At 34.8% G+C, this 18,991-nt stretch overlaps 1 pseudogene; it reads right to left on the bottom strand.

Annotated features, from left to right (window-relative positions):
* Positions 1-1,659: 1,659 nt before the first annotated feature.
* Positions 1,660-7,349, bottom strand: LOC132298743 (3-methyl-2-oxobutanoate hydroxymethyltransferase 1, mitochondrial-like; annotated as a pseudogene).
* Positions 7,350-18,991: the final 11,642 nt, after the last annotated feature.

The following is an 18,991-nucleotide window of genomic DNA, read 5'->3' as shown; positions in this document are numbered from 1 at the left end:
AAGAATTTTGGGATACAGCAAATACCAATTATGCAAGAAATTTTTCTTACATTGTAATTTTGCTTACATTAATACAATGTAGTTTTTATAATTATGTTGAAAATAGTTTCATAATGGACATCAATAATTAAAAAAATTCTATTTTTGTTTGGAGTACGGTTACAGGTTAAAGTTATCCTAGATAGAATCTAATAAAAACTTTTGTCAACTTTTCAAAAAAATAAAAAATAAAAAATAAAAAATTATAACAATTATTAATTATCACATCAAATCAAGTAAATTGTATTGTGAGTAAAAGTATCTCATTTTTATTTTGTCATTCCTTAGTCTAAGCATGTACCCATCAACAAATAGGTCAGCCAAGTCCAAAAATGACATAGCTCCAATGTATAAATCATTTTGTTGGCAAAAATAAAATAGATTCAATATCACGATCTCAATCATGGTCACTGTCCTTCTTCGAAGTCTTCTCTTTCTGAAGCATGGGACTCTTGGTAAGTCTATTGATTTTATAATTTCAAAACCCTAGCAGTGTACTTTATTGATTGAAACCCTAATTATAATTTCAAGAGATGATTTGCAGACATGGAAGCTCTCTCCCTCACTTCAATTTGGGAGATTTTTTTTTCCCTTTTTTTTTTCTAAGGCTTTTTATAACGTGAACAACATTTTAACATGATGGCTTAGGCAAGCTCTTCAAGTTCACTGCACATTTGGGGTAAGCATTTGATTTTTCTATCATTACTCATATGAATTTGGATTGATCAAAATAGTGGTTTGATATTTTGAGTGCAGTGGTAGTACCACTAGACTAAACGCATAGATACAAATATATGTAATAATCTTCTTTCATTCCCACGTATTTATAACCTTTACCGACAGACCCAATTCCAATAAGTGAGGTCCTATATACCACTCATATGTCATCATTACTAACGTTCTGACCACCTGAAAGCCACAACTCATTTTCGGTTCACTCAGAAGAACACGGGTAAAAGATCGTAACTTTTGGACCTAATTATTAGGTAGTATGCGTCAATTAAGAAATGTCACGTAATTAAATGTGTCAGCCATGAGTGTTGCTTTTCCGTTTGTCTCAAAATTCAAGCTAGAAATCCTTTAAATGCATCCAAGTCTCGTTCTATTGGTTGGAAATTAGTGATGTTTCGACAACGTAGTATATTTATTTTTTCAAAAAAGTTCCAGGTGAATAGAGGTGAAACTGGGTTTGTGGGAATGATTGTCTCACTAACGAAGAAAGATGGAAGAAAACTAGTTGAGTTTATATATATAGATATCTAGTTTTACCCTTTTGAATTGCGCCCTTAGGGCACCCATGCTTCAAGAGGGGAGAATTTAGGCAAGCTTGATTGCGGGCTCATCAAAAGATATTATTTTTTATTAAATATAATTCTGTTTGGGCTTGGGCTTGGGCTTATTAGGCTTTGGTCTGGTTGTGTGTTTTGCTTTAGAATAATAAAATCTTCTAGAACCCACATATATTCGGATTAACCAAATTGAATGGATCATATGTCATGTATTTTTTTTATAAAGGTTGGAATGCGAAGTAGAAAAGGGGAGTGTAGACATCCTCATGAAGCATTAAGAATTGAATAACTAATGAAATTTTGATAATTTTTCAATGCTTCGTGTGCCAACAGGATCAAATAGTTCGTTAAATTCAACAATTTCTTCATTTGTAAGATTTTTCATTATTACTTACAAATATCAATATCAAAATCTAAGAAGAAAGAGAAAGAAGAGATTGTAGACACAAAGTAAAGAAAGAGAGTTGAGAGAGGCTGGAAGAGCCAAAAAAAAAATAATAATAAACAGCAAGCAAGGGAGAGGATCGTTCCATATTGAAAGGATATTTATGGTATTTGAAAAAAAAAATAATCAATTACTTATTAAATTAGGATTAGAAGTATCAATTTTTTTATTATTTTTTTTTTTTTTTATTTTTTTTTATTTAAAAGATTTGAATGTGAAGTAGAAAAGGGGACTGCAAACATCGCCTTCTTTTTTATGATACTCTTGTATTTTATAAAAGGAATCTGAAAGGCATGAAGAAAGTGAGCTTGTCAGGCCTACTTTCAATGACTGAGCCTTGGCCTCCACTGCTGGGAGGGAGAAAAAAAAAAAAAAAAAAAAACACTCAACAACAAGAGCAATTGCTCAATTTGATCATGATCTTCACGCCAAGGTTAATTTCACTAATGCCCATGTTTAGTCACCTGTTGTTCTTCCTCCATTAGATGATTCAGCCATCTAAATATTATCAGCTGCTGCAGCAGCAGCTGCAGAGGCTGCCTTGTCCAATCCCAGCTTTTGTAACTCGTTCAAGAAACTATTAACATTGGCAGCATTAATTTTATACGGGCTCTGGATAGGACCAGGGAATGAACCATTTGTCACATCTTCCTTGTACTCCAAAAGAGCTTTGTTGATGACTTCTCCAACATGTGCATACTGGTTGACGAACTTGGGGGTAACATGCAAAAGGTGAAGAAACCAGTCCATAAAAGAAGTGAAGAAACCCCAAGGGGTTGGCTCCAATGGTGAAGCCCTGGGACTCATTGAGTCTCGAGTTCGAATCCTCCCGAGTGCAATCAATTCCTTTATGGGTTAAGACCGCGGACATTATCCATGCTTTACCAGATGCGTGTGGAGGGGTCACTTTGCACAGGTCTTGTGAATTAGTCGGAGCAAAGCCCCGAGCACTCCGATTAGCCAAAAAAAAAAAAAAAGTGAAGATCATCAAGCCAGAGTGGAAAACTAGCATTAGTGGAATTAACCTTGGCATGATGTGGATGCTGCAACATTCCCAGTATATCATGGTAAACCAAGGCCTGCAAAAACAAATGGAAGTTCTCAATACAGAAAGTCTAATCAGCTATATCAGAAATTCAGTTAATCATCCTCTTTTTCTAATAAAAGTGAATTGCCTTGAGTACATGTTTTTATAATGAAGAAACCCAAACATCAAGGAAACTGCAAACATAAAAAAACCCTAATAACATAAGAAACCTATTGGTTGCTCAAAATACTAATTTTTTCTAAAAATTATCCCCAAAAATATATAAAATAAATAAGAAACGTAATTATTAAAAAATATTAAATGAGAGAAACAATCAATAAAACCATCCTACACCCTAGAAGCACAACATATATAGAGATTGTTGAAGGATTTAAATATTAAAGTTACACCCTTTCTGATAGCCTAAGTTTTTGTAGTAGCTTCTTGTTAATTTGTTAATATGGTCTTGATGAGTTCAAACATCACTATAACCCTGAATCAAAAGAAGGCCGCACAGTAGTTTATACTTGAGAAAAGAAATATTGAAAATTAAAAAGGATATTTTTAAAATGAGGCATTCAATTTAAATAGCAGCATGGCATTTAGATGTAGAATTATATAATTTGACTGACCAAAAAAAAAAAAAAAAAAATTGTAGAATTTATAATTTGTTTAGCAAAATGTCACGATGCACAAATTGGATAATTAAATCCCTTCCAAAGATAAAACCCAAAGAACTGGAGGATATGACATCACAAAATCAGTAATTGCAAAATAAAACACCTAACCTGCCCACTGTAGAAAGGCCCAGCTCCAACACCAATTGTGGGAATTTGAAGAGCAGATGTTGCAGCTGCAGCCACAGGTGCAGGGACACATTCCAGAATGACAGAAAAACACCCAGCTTCCTGTAAGGCTAGGGCAGCTTCCACAACCTGCAAAAAGAAATCTAGTTTAACATAATCATATTAAAAACACAGAGGGTTCATGAGTACTGTTTTTTTTTTTTAATGACGTGTGAACCCTAGGGCCTGTAGCTTTTAGGTAAACCCCCGAATAAATGCAACAACCTACAAGTCACACCTATCGGGTAAGTCCGGATTTTTGTGAAGAGAGACCTGGACAGCACTGGCGACATTTCTCCCTTGAGGCCTGAACGCTCCAAGAGCACTAATGGCCTGAGGAGTAAGTCCAACATGCCCCATAACTGCAATTCCAGCCTCAACAATAGCTTTTGTTGCTGCAATTCTAGAAGGAGAGCCTCCTTCCAATTTAATCGCATTCATTCCTCCTTCCTTCAAAACCCTAACTGTTGTATCAACCGCCTGCACATAATCAAAACTGCAACATCACCAACCATGACACCTTCAAGCCCAATTTCGACACCAAAATACACGTCATTCAAACAATTCAACAATGCTCCATTTAGTTGCCAATAAAATGTAGAAAAGGAGAACAAACATCTAAAAAGTATGAATTACCGTTATTTAAGACCAAGATAACTAAAAGAAAATAGCTTTTTTTTGCTTCAAAATGTTTTTTTGAGACCAAGATAACTAAAGAACAAACACCATTTACTATCCTTTCTTTTTTGAGCAAAACATCAAATCAAATTTCATTTTCGAAACCAATTTTAAATTCCAAAATGCACTATAATTTATTTACATCCAGCGTGGCTCAATTCTCTAAAACTTAGAAAACAAAAATTGTTTCCAGATAATTATGAATTCTGTAGAAATAGATTATTTTAAAAAAAAATTAGTTTTGCTTTTCAGTTTTTTAAAATACGAAAAAAAAAAAAAAAAAAAAAAAAAAAACAGTTGAACCAAACCAAGCCTTTGGCCTGCATTTCATACCTACAATTCTAGTCAGCAAAAGTAAATGCAAGTTCCACTTTTAAAACCAATATACAGAAAATAGTCCACATTTGCTTGTTTTGTTTATAGGGGCGAGTTTTTTCATTTTTCACAAACAATGCCCAAACACAAATTATATTTCTTTTTACCATCCCTCCATTTTCTAATCAAACAAACACAATTAAGCATTACCTGATGAGCGCTCGACACGTATGTTCCGAATGGAAGGTCCCCAACAAGTAGAGGCCTCCTGGCACCGCAAGCCACCACGCGACAATGCACGAGCATCTCATCTAATGTTATGGGCAAGGTGGTGACATAAGCAAGCTGTTTTGAATCCACAAAACAAGAGATAAATTCTTAAAGAATTCTGAAATATTATTGATAAAAGGCTAACCTAACATTAGAAGGAAACTAAAATATAATCCTATAAGGAAACTAATCCTAGAAAGAAGGATAAAAATAAATTCTCTCTAAAGAATCCTAAAAAATAGAGAAAGAAACCGAATAAAGTAAAACTACTAAATATAAAATCTCAGAACATTCGGACTTCGTTAAAGCCTCGAACAAAAATCCTGAAATAATCAACAGCCTCCTACAACACAATAAAACATGATTTCAGAGCCCTAAACGAAGGTTTTCAGCCGAAAGCCAGCATGGCCCACAATGGTTTTCCTCAATGCTCGTTTCCACCCAAAGAAACACTATTGGTTTGTCAAAATTAAACGGACTTGTTGAACTACTTGTCAAACTGTGTAGAATTCTATCCTAAATCAGTCCCCTTTACTTCAAAAGAACTCGTCCTCGAGTTTGGCTGTGAATAAAATGAATTATTGCGTGCCACAAAATCATATTGTTCACTTCCATGAGAATCTCCAAAGCACAACACCCAAGTATTTTCATCGACACATTCCCGAATAAATAATTCCTAATTAACAATCTACTCAAATAATGATACTTCACCAATTTAAAGCCCGAATTCTCCTATACCATCTTGGACATTTCATTTGGAAAAATTATTAACCGACTGATCATCAATTAATTCTTGTTGCTCAATTCTAACATTGAACTTTGTGTCACCATCTTCTTCTTTTGTTGTGCTAAAGTGCTTCCCTGCATCAACCAACTCTTGCAAATGAATTAATGTTTTCAAATCTTTGAGTTCATCTTCTTCAACTACAATAGGTGAATCAATAAAAAAATTCTTTTGATCAATCTCAATAATGTCAGTCGTTGCCTCAATAAAATTATTATTATTGATGTCACAATCTTTCTTGTAAATTTTCTCTGTAGACTTTTTGACACATGGACTATCTTTCCAAAATTTTGGTATTTTTGAAACATTAACTCCTCATACTTAGATGGTAGAAATTTAGCCACGAACATCCGTTTCATCTTGTACCACGACCAAACAGGATGTGATCCTTCCCTCTTTCTATGGAACTGTTTGTTCCCACCAAATTAAAGCCGATCCTTTAAGCTTGAAGGTAACAAGTGGAACTAGCTTATTTTCAGGTACATTAAAATATTCAAAAAAAAATTTCAAGTTCTTCAATCCAATCCATGACATCTTCAATAATAAAACTTCCATTGAAAGTAAGTAGATAAAGTTTTACCTGAAATTCACGATTGCTAGGGCGTCTACCTCGATCACATAATATGAACTCCTCATCATCGGAAAAATCATCGAAATAATCCGCGTAGGTTGGAGGCCTACGTCAATAAATAGGAACATAATCCCTGCTCGATTGGCTGCGAGACACATCATCAGCGCGAACAAGAACTGAACCATGAACCTGGTTGCCACAAATTCCAAAACCAATTGCTATGAACCGATCTTGAGTATGCATGGCTGCCCAAGGGGCCTTCACTCTACAATCTTTGTCGACAAAGTGGGTGCTACGAAAATGATTAGTTGCCATCAGACCAGGAAAAGACAAGGCTTTGATACCAACTGACATAAGCGGGAGCGATTAGACATTCACAAGGAATGGGTTACTTTGAATCCACAAAGTATGGTGTTTTGAATCCACAAAACAAGAGATAAATTCTTAAAAAATTTTGAAATATTATTGAAAAAAGGTTAAATTCTGCTCTTGCAATATATTAATATTTATAATAGAGTAAACCTAACACTAGAAGGAAACTAAGGATAAAAATAAATTCTCTCTAAAAAATTCGAAAAAATAGAGAAAGAAACCTAATCAAGTAAAACTACTAAATATAAAATCTCAGAGCATTCGGACTTCTAAGGCCTTGAATAAAAATTTTGAAACAATTGGCAGGCCTCCTACAACACAATAAAACGCGATTTGGGAGCCCTAAACAAAGGTTTTCAATTGAAAGCTAGCATGACAGCTTGTGGGTTTTTCTCAATGCATCGTTTTTACCCAAAAAAACCCTATTGGTTTGTAGAAAAAGAACTTATTGAACTGCTTGTTGAACTATGCATAATTCTCGCCCACGTTAGGTGGTGTCATGGATGTGGACCACCATGGAAGAAGAGTCACCTATGAGGCACACATCGATTCTGGCATTGTCAAGATGGACTGGAACAGGTAGTCATACGCTGTCACGACGGTTATAGGCTCGCCCCTACGGTGCTTTTGCCAAAAATTGGTTAGGGTCCCTCTCTGGTTAAGGTTCTTCGGCCTTGGTCCGCCGTAGATTGTGCTTTTAGGGACATTGCTCATACATTTCGGGTGGAAGAGAGGGAGGGTCCGTTGAGGAATGAGGATGTTTTTGAGAAAGTGGTGAAAACTGCCATTAGTTTGATTAATGAGTTTGAAGCTCTCTAGAGAGATAAAGTTTTGTAGTCCTACCAAGAGAGGACGGACAACCGAAATGAAAAGGAAAAAATTGTTCCAACAAGGAGTAGATAACATATGATAATTGTACCATAAGTCAATATTTTTGTAAATCAGGGTGCCACTCCCATGCTCCACGTGCTTCCACTCTCGCGCATGCTTTCGCTTTTGTTCTCGTGTATGACTTAAATTTTGTAGCTTTAGTACTTCTGCTCCTGCACCAGCTAACTGTGACTTAATTATACCTTTTAAAAAATAAAAAATAAAAACTAATTGCTGATATTCTATTAAAATTGTAAAAAACCATTGTTAAAAGTCCTGATACAGGGTTCAAACCTCTGACACATCATTTGTGTGCCAATTTTCAACCACTAAAGAACAAAATTTTAAAACAAATTTATCAAAAAGTTTCAGCACGTATCCTTTTTCTAAAATTAATATTAATTACCATCTTATTTAGAAAAATGATAAATTTGACGACTTCTATCTAACGACTTGAAACCCGACCAAGGTAGAATACTAACTTGGTAGTGCGCGTAATAATAATCACGAATGGTAAGTTCTCTTACTCATACTCCCTTCCCAATTTTAACGCACAACATTCCATAATCATAATCCACCCAAAGAGATCCTAATCCAAAGAGAGAAGAAATTGAATAAAAAGTTGTCACCGGAATTCGCAAACTTTTGGGCAAATTTCCTCTGGCACCGAAATTATATGTGACATTCAGGACCTGGTGGTGTATATCCTTTTGCATTTGCCTTCGAAATCCCATTTGATTTAAGTCGGTCCTAAAACATGGCTTTCTCATATCGCTTCTCTCTCATTTGACAATTACAACACCGACGACATTCAAAAATCTCTGGTTTTTCTTTGTTGATTTGGAATTCAAATCAGATATGTTCCAACCATCGACTCCTCCTATGGTAATGGTGAAGAAACCTAGGGCTGCAAATTCATGTTATGAAGTAATTAGGGCACCCTCTCGTGTGATACTTGAAAAGTTGCAAAGCTTCAGACGACTTTGAGTAAGATTCTGAAAAACCAAATAAAAAAACTTAAAAGGCATCCAGCAAACTATTTGAGAGTTAATTATTTTCTATCCAACAAAACAAAAAAACAAGTCCATTAAAAAAAAGCTACAAAATATATTACACACATATTAATTCATATATGAGATTCTGGTATCTTTCTTGAAGAATTTTTCCATTTGTTTTCTTGGAAGCTTTTATTATTTAAAACAATGGATGTTGCCAGGGATGGATCTAGGAATTCATATTAGGGGGGGGGGGGGGTGTGCTGGAGGGTTTTTTTTTTTTTTTTTAATTTCAGTGGGGGCAATTTCAAAATTTTATGGGTATAAATGCAAAAAAATATAAATTTAGGGGTGCAAAATGAAATAATATAAAAATCAATGGGGGCAGATGCCCCCACTGAGCCATTCAAGGATTCATGCTTGGATGTTATAGAGAGTAGAGATGGAAAGTTTCCTTACTTGGTATATTTTGGTTTTAACATTGGTCCACCCTTATTACCAAGTGGCTAGCCACATAACAAGTTGTTAGTAGGTCAAAATTTTCAAGTCGGGTGAAATACCAATACTCTCTTATTTATTAGTCTTCTACTTAATGACTTTTTATAGAGAGAAAGTGATGTCTTCCCACCGAGAGAGAGAGAGAGAGGACCGATAATCATCGTATATTATATATGACGTATCTATACACATACTTTGGCTAGCTCTCTTTCTCTCTCTGAGATTTTCTTCTTTCTCTCTCTGTATCTATACACACACATAGTATATGTTTCATCTTTAAATTTGAGAAGTTTAAGGTGAGATTTTTCTAAGACAATAGAAGTTTAAAGTTGAGAAGTTAACTAAATAGGTTTGTTTGGCTTGCTCCATTGAGTTAGGGATGTTTAATGTATTGAACTTTGGCTTTCATTGAGTTTTCTTACTTTGACTTGTCATTAAACTTGTTTTTAGATGAAAATACTTGAGTAAGAATGATAGTTGTATGACTTAATGTGGAAAGCATGCCTAAATGATGATGTTGAATGAGTTATTGTGTGCCATGATGAGGAATGTGCCCAACTAAGTTGTTATGCATATGTAAATTGTTATTTGGAAATACTTGTATAGTTATGAGAAGTTGTATTATTGTTAAACAAGTTTAGTTAATGTTAATGAATGTGTTAAGCATGCTAATGATGATTGGTCTTGAAGTATCTTAGAAACTCCTCATAAATGTATGATTAGATGTTATGTTTATGAGCATGCGTATGTGATGATGGAGAATGAATGATAAGGCTAAATAATAAATGTTAACATTGAAGGCTTAGGCATGGTGGGAAGGTTGAGGAGATTTTATCAAAGAAGTTCAATTTTGACAAGTTTGTGAAATGGATTTTGTGAAATAATCGGATTTCGCGAATCCGGTGCTAACTTGGCCTATAGGGAGCGCGTACCGGTTATAAGACGTATAACATTCCCAAATGGTAGTCGGATTTGAGGCCAAGGATAATTAATCAATATCGCCTCGATAAAGTCTGTTAACGAATTTTTCATGCGAGTTAGGTCGGTTTGGGATCAAGGGTGGGACAGTTAAGCATTGTATTGCATCTCCATACATATTCGTGATAAATTGTGTATGTGATATTGTGGAGTTGAAATGTGATTTATATTCTATAAAATTTAATCTTGGTTTCTTTTAAGCCTTTCTATGTATTGCTTGACTCAAGGGAGTCTAAAGTTAGTACTTTAGGCATCTCCTACCAAGCCTTCATGCTCACCCCTTCCTTTATCATTTTTAGGTCACGGCAAAGAGGTAGTCGATCTGGCCCCCTTTTTTTATTGCTATCTTTCCTAGGTAATGAATTGGCCACTTAGGCCATGTTAAACCTGTCCCAAACAACACATAATCATGTAATAAAGATGAAATAACGTTCATACATTGAAATGGATTCCATTACATCATTTGAAGTGATAATAAAGTCGGTTACATCTCAAGATAGGCACGAAGCCAAACATGGGATTAAAAATCCTAATGAGACCACGAAAGGGCAAAAGAATGGTCTCAAAACTATTTCTTTCTGCACAAAAAAAAAAAAAAATGAATGCAAGTAACTATTAAAGGTACATTATAATAAATTGAATACTTGCATCATTACAAGTCCCAAACTTATCAAGTTTTATATGCCTCAAAATAGACTAAATGTCTAGTTAACAAAAAAAGTCCTCAATGTTGTCATGCATGAGGTTGAGGGTCGTCCATGATTTCCTTTCCGTTTCCTGAAAAATGGTAGAGGGGTGAGCACAAGGCCAGTAGAGATTGCCTAAGTGGAATCTCTTCAAGGAAAGTAGATAATGCCATGTTTTACATGTAAAGAATAGAAAAGTGATGGCGTGATCGTGCTAGGGATCTCAAGTACACCATTTAGAACATCACATAGTCACAACATCATTCCTGAACAATGCAATGCATGTGCATTATGCAACCACATCACCGTACACACCACTACATGTCCACACACCTACACCGAAAACGTACTAGCTAGCTGGACCTTAGGTAACTCCCTCGGTCCCTAAGGAAAATTTTGTTATCGTACTTGACAAAAGGGTACCTCCCAACAGTCATTTGGGGACCGAGTCGCTAAAACTACTCACGAGTACCTCTTGTGTCCCTATTAGCCAACTAGCACCACCGACAAAGCGGTACCTCCCCAAAGCCAGGTTTGAGAAAAACCTTTTTCCCAAAGCTTCTCAAATTTGCATTTCACCCTTCCACATTTCTAAACACATGTTTATACATACCCACTTCTTATGAGTTTAGAAGATGTCATCAATGCCATGTGGATAAAATGCACCATATGTAAACCATTCAACTTTATATCATATTTTCTCAATCTTCAAAGCGAATCATACTTGCAACAATATCAATTAAATTGATATAATATCATTTGATTAAGATTATAAGTAAATAACATGTTATCACAACATTCTAGCATACTTTAGCCATAGGGTTCACCATTGGCACATTGAACAACACGTACATCATTCACAATTATACACAAAATATCCATGTAATCACCCATAGCTCAACAATTTAACAAGTAGTTCAACATGTATAAACCCTAGGTACCAAATTAACGTACTAACATCAAATTAGCTTAGCAAGGAGAGGAACAACGTGCAATTAGCTACAAAACACTAGGAAATTGACAATTGAACAACTCTATCTCAAGGAGGCCAAAAAGCCCTAAAATTCCAAATTCCTCCAAGTCCTCCAAATTAAACTTTGCTCCGATCAAATCGAAGCTCTCATCCAGCTCTTTAACTTTGCCTTGTATGGCAAAGACCAGATTGTAGAGGAATGGGGTGAAAATCAAGGCTAAAACATGTAAATAACAAGTTTGTAGAGAGAGAAGAAAAAGGCCATAGTTTGGATGAGAAGGAAAATGGCCCAAAATCTAATTATGTGGCCCTATAACTTAGTCTTGGTCAACCTTGGCCCCACTTTGACCAACAAATGGTCCAAAATGCCCAGGTATGCAATTACCCCACTTAATATGCCACAAATGCACACTTAAACACACAATCATATAAACATGCATCAAATAATAATAATAAAATTTAATGAGCCCAAAAAATAGTCCTGGGTAATAAAAATCCTAGTGCAGGGCCCACACAGGACCTCTCGGCCTGAAAAATCAAAAAATACTAAAATGCCTCAAAATACACTTCTAAGAGTTCTAAACTCAAAGAAATGTCCTAATTGACTCTCAGGATGCACACTACATGCTAAATGGTGCCTGACACGCAAAATGAGGCAACAAATAAATAAATACGAAAAAATAAAAAATGTCAAAAAATCCGGTACATCATAACACATATATAGAAAAATGTTATTAGGGTAATGTTTCATAGTGATTGACATATGGAGCTTATCTATAGATATCTTGTTCGATCATGTTGAGGTTGTGGAGGCTATTTCACTTAGAAGGATTACAAGTGTGTTAAAGAAATTCAACTTTTTCTTGAATCAATTGGACATATTAACCCTAATCGAACTAGTTCAATTTTTTCTTGAACCAGTTAGACATGCTAACCCTAATTAAACCAGTTTAAGATTTTTCTAAACCAATTCATATGTGTTGGGAATTTGTGGAAATTAATTAGTTTCTAAGTTGGGTTTGTTTTACTCTCCGAAAGGCTTGAATTGTGCAGTTGCGTTCCTTTGTATGAGACTATTTATACCAACCATAATAAGATCTTAGGGTGTGATTGGTGAGAGAAACTATGTGCATCTCATACAGTGGGGGCAAGTTATATCTGATCTACGTCGACCTCCGTGGATAAAGGATCGAGAGACAATTGAGTGACAATTATATGAGAATTGTGAGTGCCTTAATTGTTGAGTGATTTTATGACTACATGAGAGAGAGAGAGAGAGAGAGAGAGAGAGAGAGAGAACAAGTTGTGAAATTGAGAGGAAATCTTCATTGAAATCCTTCATACTTTCAGAGTGGAATTTGTTCGGTGCGTTTCATGGACGTTGCCTTAAGTTTTGGGTGAACCACATATTTCTTGTGTTCTTGTGATTATTTTTTGTTTTCTTTCTTTTGATTGCTTATGATTTTTCCTCGAACATCGTTGTTTTTTGGTTTCCGCTATGACAGATCAAGTTAAATTATCCACTTTATACTCTCCCTCGTTGCTTACAATTTTTCTCAAAAAATGGTCTATATAGTTAGGGGGTGTCCATACATATAAGTGCAAACAACTTCTCCTCACAGGCGATATGGGTAGTCACAATCACCCCCTTATTAAGACCTAACGTCTTCATTTGCCTAACCCGCATGGGTTTGTGCACGCTCCCCCCATTTTCGGTTGGTGATTAGTTCTAATATAATTTGTCACAACTAACCCACACAGTGTAAATATTGTTCTCTTTGTATACCCTGCTCTTAGTGCAAACAACTTCTCCCCCTAGTCGATGTGGGACATCACAATTTTTTCTTACATCTTCATCATTATGACTACAAGGAAGGTGATTCAATCGCTACAAAGGGGACAAGTTATTCACGAGGCAATCGTATTCTTCCAGCAACCCGTCTACAAGATTAGAATCTCCAGCAACGGACTAAGAATCTTATATGTTAGATTAAGGTGTTGAGTGACTAGGTCTTGGTAGAGTACAGTGGGTGTAAGAGACTAAGACAGAGTGGTTTATTTTGCCTTGTTATAATGGATTATTTTATCCAAGACAAGTAATCATCGTAAATTTTTCTCAATGAGATTTTCCATGTTAAAAATTTTAGTGTTATCTAGTTACTCTACTTTACTTTTGCTTTGTGTGATTGATTTAGTTTTAATTTGGTAAAATTAAAAATATTTGAAAATTAGTTAAAGCAGCAAATTAAACCTATTCAGTACCCCTCTTTCATTTCATATTAAACTTTTCACACCACATTTGAATTGCACAACTCACAAATTCAGAGGCAAAGATACTTTAGGATCCAATATCCTTAAGACCAATCTTATGAGATTTTTTTCATAATTAACTAAGCTGGGTGCATGGTGTTTGGCCACAAAAATTCTATTGGTTACAGGTGGAAAGGTGGAAGGTGCAGACATGCTAAGATTCACCGAAAATACAATAGAGATGGAATAGCGCCAAACTATATTGTAAATCTGGCCGTGAGAGGCATGAAGTTTAGGTGATTGTAGAGAGCTTGGAATGACCGCTCTCGCAAGGTTCTTTTTGCCTTTGTGGAAAAGGACTTCGGAAATGGAAAGATGGAAATGCTTGTTGAAAGTGCTACTGGAACATTGAAATGAACTAAATTGAAAGTTTGAAATTCATTAAACTAGGAACTGAAGTACAAGTGCTGCAAATACAAATTAAAGGAATTAAAATACATGTGCTGAAATTAAAGTGCTTGAAAAGTAAGATTATATTATGAAATGATAAAGTGCATGAACTGAAATGAAGTGTAAATGAAAATAGGAGTCATTTGATCTGTGTGGATATATCCTTTTATTTTGTCCAAGTCTTCTATTTATAGCCAATGGTAGTTCCATCTGTTGTTGAGATGCTGCCAAGTATAACATCTGATTTGTGCCAAGTGGAATGTCTGATTTTGTCCATGTGTCCCATGTCTCCCTTAATCTTCTCACAATGTTGACATGTATAAGAAAATGATGTCCCATTAATTACAACTTTGAAGGAGTGGTTTTGGTGGTTCAATTCCAATTAAAGGCTTTCAACCATGTTCTGAAACTGTCGAATGGAATGGACCACGATCTCCTAACTACCTGGAATTGCCTTTAACTGATGCGTACAAATGTGTACTACTTAAAAATACCACTTATAACTATAGCAAATTCATCATTATAGATTAATGCTATAGTAGGGGGCTGTCAAATCATAAAGATTGCTAGTTTACGGCAAATAGAATTATAAAATTACTTTCTAGTTGATAAAAGATATAATAGTTCAATTAGTTTGTCACTCAACCTACGAATTTAAATTGCATAAAACAATAAATAATTTGAAAAGAATGGATTGAACTTATAAAGAAGATCATACATTTTAGGACTAAGCATAACCTATCTTTGGTTGGCATGGTTCATCCACCTAAACTAGGTTGTGGTATGAACCATCTTCCCTAGGCATGGCCTATCAAAGTCCTTCAATGGTATGCTGCAGCACATAAAATTAATTAAATATCATAAATTATCTTCAGTTGGTATAGACCATCTACCTAACTACATTAATCTAAAGGTGTAGCATGGTCCATCTTCCTTAAGCATAATCTATATAAATACTCAATTATATACCAATATAACCATTCCATAAATTTTTTCCCATTGTCACTATAGGAAATCAAGTATATAATTATGTCAATGTGATTTCTAAGACAAGATAAACAAATCAACATAATTATATATTCAAATGATAATCATATACATCAATTCAATGTAAACACTTCTAATTTATAAAACTGAATATATACAATAAGAATCCCCAAATTGAAATACAATTTAACACATGTTTACTTGGTCTAGGTTACATTAACTCCCTAGAAAGGAAGTTAGCCCCTCATGGATATGGCAACAACCTCAAGGATTAAAGAAAAGAAGAAATTCCCTTTTTTCCCCATTGTTGAAAAACACAACACAAGAACCCTAAGAAAATCCTCTCCCTCACAATCTCTTTTAAAAAACCAAAACTAACAGACTTGATTCAAGCATTTGCCCCCTCTTTATCATTAGATGAGTTTTAAAATAAAATAACTCGTTCAAATTCAAATTTCTACTCAAGATATAACAAAATTGGACTTATTAAAAATGGGGGCCTGTATCCTCGTGTCCGGACGCCAGTTCTTGCATCCGGACGTGAGCCCTGATATTTAGTGTCCGGACGCCAGTTCCTGTGTCCAGACGCCAAGCACACTACTTGGCTTCTTTTTTTCTTCTACAGTGCTAGCTATATCCATCGCCTGTTTGGGCCATTTCTTCGTAAAACCACTTGATGTTTAGGCCCAATATGACTTGTGCTCCAAAAACCATTAAAATCTTATTTATATTCCTTTTTCGCAATTAGACCCGTAAAAACACAAAAATAAAAAAATGAAGCTAATCTATATACATAGATCATGGGCTTAACTAGTGCAATTAAGGGCGCTTAAATATGCAATATTTGACGCTTATCAGACCCCCGAACTTACATTTTTCTAGTCCCTTAGCAAAACAAAATTGAAACATAAATTTCTCCTCTTTCGTGGAAGTGACAATTGCATTTAGCATATGCAACAAGCCTTTTAAACCCCTAAGTATCCCTAGAGGACGAGTGAAGTCTCGTGAGGGTTTACCAGAAATGATACCCATAAACACTAAGCAACAAGGCTTATTCTAGTATACATTGAAACATATGACTTTGGAAAAAAAACTCTATCATGAAGACTACAACAAGTACACATACAATGATATCTCAAAACAACATTCAATTCCCAGCATTCATGCATTAACAAAATAATCCACATACATGATCTTCAACATCTCAGTTATAATAGAATTTCATCTTAAGTTCCTTAAAAGTGAACCGAAATTTAATTTTCTTTTTATAATGCACTTTTAACCCTTTTTTGGGTCATACAAAGTCATCCACATCCTTAATTTGTCTTTTGAAATCATAATCCAAGGCATTAATTTATTTGAACACATTTTGTGTTTATTTATATATATATATTTTTTTTATATATGCATGACCATGTGCAATGTCTAAGTCTCTTAAGCTCTCTAATCACCCCATGTAACAAGCATTGAGCCAACGACTCCCAAACCAGATGATCTTAGGGCATTAAGTGTAAAGACACTCCTAAGGGCGTAATGACTTTGAAGGGTTAGGTTACAAACTTAAACTAATCATACATCTTACATTCTTTCCTTATTTTCTTTTTTAATCAGTCGACATATTAAAAGAATGCAATTTTTTTTTCTTTTTTAATGGCAAGGATTATTTTATTCATCCGACTTACTAATTCAGGGAGCCAATTAAGTAAAACCACAAGGAAGGGAATGCAATTTCCGGTGTGCTCAATGTGCATTGTGAAGTCACTTAGAGATGAAAGAATCCAAAATAAAACATTCAAATCATGCAATGGACCTTTTTCATTTGAACACTCATGCTAGCAACTTTCAATCATTCATTGATATCCTATATAAGCATACAAATTATATTAATCACATAGACTCCCTCCAAACTTAGTTCCAATAACACCAAAAATTATTTGCCTGAACATACAATATTTTTATATATTATTATTATTATTATTATTATTTATAAAAAAAAAATAATTCAATTATATGTACACAATTCAACTATATTCAACAATGACAATATGCTTGTGAATAGCAACTCTCAACACCCCCAAACTTACATTATACATTGTCCTCAATGTATGAAAACAAGTATATAAAAATTACACATGCAAAGAAGTGTAAAAGGAGAGAAACTACCGAGTGCGAGATCAAAACTTCAGTGCAACCAGTTTTAGTTAGAAAACTAAACTTCTCTCCCCCAAACTTGGACCTGATAATCTGTGCACAAAAACTGGGTACCAAGCATAAAAGCATAGACATATATATAAAGATATAAATATTAAGTAATATGTTATGCTTTATTCAAAACCGGGAAAGAAAACCAAAATATGTGCATATCAAAAAGTGCACCCACAATTGTCATGCCAAACATGGCCCAAAACCTAGAATTATTCAAAACACACAAAACAGAAATAAATAGCACAAACTAGATAAACTAAAGATAAAATCAGTCCACCCTACAAAATAGAGGGTGAAGTGTCAGCTCCTCCAAGAGCATGATCATTTAGTGATTGCAACAGTTCGAGCAATAAGTTGCTCTTTCCAATCTTTAAAATTGTAAACCTTCTTTGAAGTCATTCGTTGCTCATTACATGGAATCATAAACCCTTGGTCCTTAATCATCTCTGTGATTAGATAGGGAAATGGGAAGGACCAAGTCAAGCAGCTTTTCTGTTGGCGAACAATCAATTTGTTATATACCTTTAAGATTTGATTCATAATCAAAGTGGGTACAGAAATCCAAAAGTTATTTTCCGTCGAAAAGAGAGAATCCAAGAGGACATTGTTGTTTTCTATAGGTTTTCCAATTGGAAGAACATTCGGAATTAATATAACCTCAATGAACCAAATACAGGGTGGCACAGAAGACCTTTTAGAAGAGGCACTTGCTTGGCTTGTGAGAGTGCTATGTGTTATTTCTTTCAAAACATCTGTTAGGTTATCCAATAAGTCAAGGATATCCGGTAGTAGAGCATAAGAGGCTGACCGTCCACATCAACTGGGGAGTTAATGGGACATCCACACGCAACTGCAATATCATCCAATATAAATGAAAGCATGGTGCCATCAATTGTAGTTGAAAGTTTGGTTGGTTCCTGAGGTTTGTATGAAATATTCTAGTAGAACTGACAAACAAAGCGAGGATGAATCACACCATGACATGGATTCAATATGGATGCAAGGCCATGTTTCATGAGATTTTTGACTGCCGAGTCTGTGTCGGCACGCCTCGGAAGACATTCCTAACATCGAATGTAATCTTAAATTGAAGGGGCCATTTAGACCAATTCAGAGCAGGATCTTCCTCAATAGACCCCTCGGAGGAGTGAGGGCGCTTAGAAGTAGAAGTAGAGGCCATTTGAGTGAAGGAAGTTTGTTCAGGACTTTTATCAAACACGTGATGTGCAAGACTGAAAAGTTGTAACACCGCTAATTTTAAAAGGATAGTCTCGGTAATTTTGTATTTGTTTTAATTACATTTTTAGTTGTTTAATTGATTATTTGATTAATTGCTTATTTGTTTAATTGAATTAAGTGTTACATTTTGTATCTTTGTGTTATTGGTATTTGTCTATGTGTTATTTTTTTAATTTGATTATGTGTTTAAATGGTGTTTTGATTAATTATAATTAATTGTAAATT

The sequence above is a fragment of the Cornus florida genome, unplaced genomic scaffold (genome assembly GCF_030987335.1).
Source record: "Cornus florida cultivar Cherokee Brave unplaced genomic scaffold, ASM3098733v1 CherokeeBrave_3.0.0_Hap2_Chr03, whole genome shotgun sequence".
In the NCBI taxonomy this organism is placed as follows: Eukaryota; Viridiplantae; Streptophyta; class Magnoliopsida; order Cornales; family Cornaceae; genus Cornus; species Cornus florida.
Note: the sequence above shows the minus strand (reverse complement) of the source record. Positions and strands in the feature narration are given on the sequence as shown.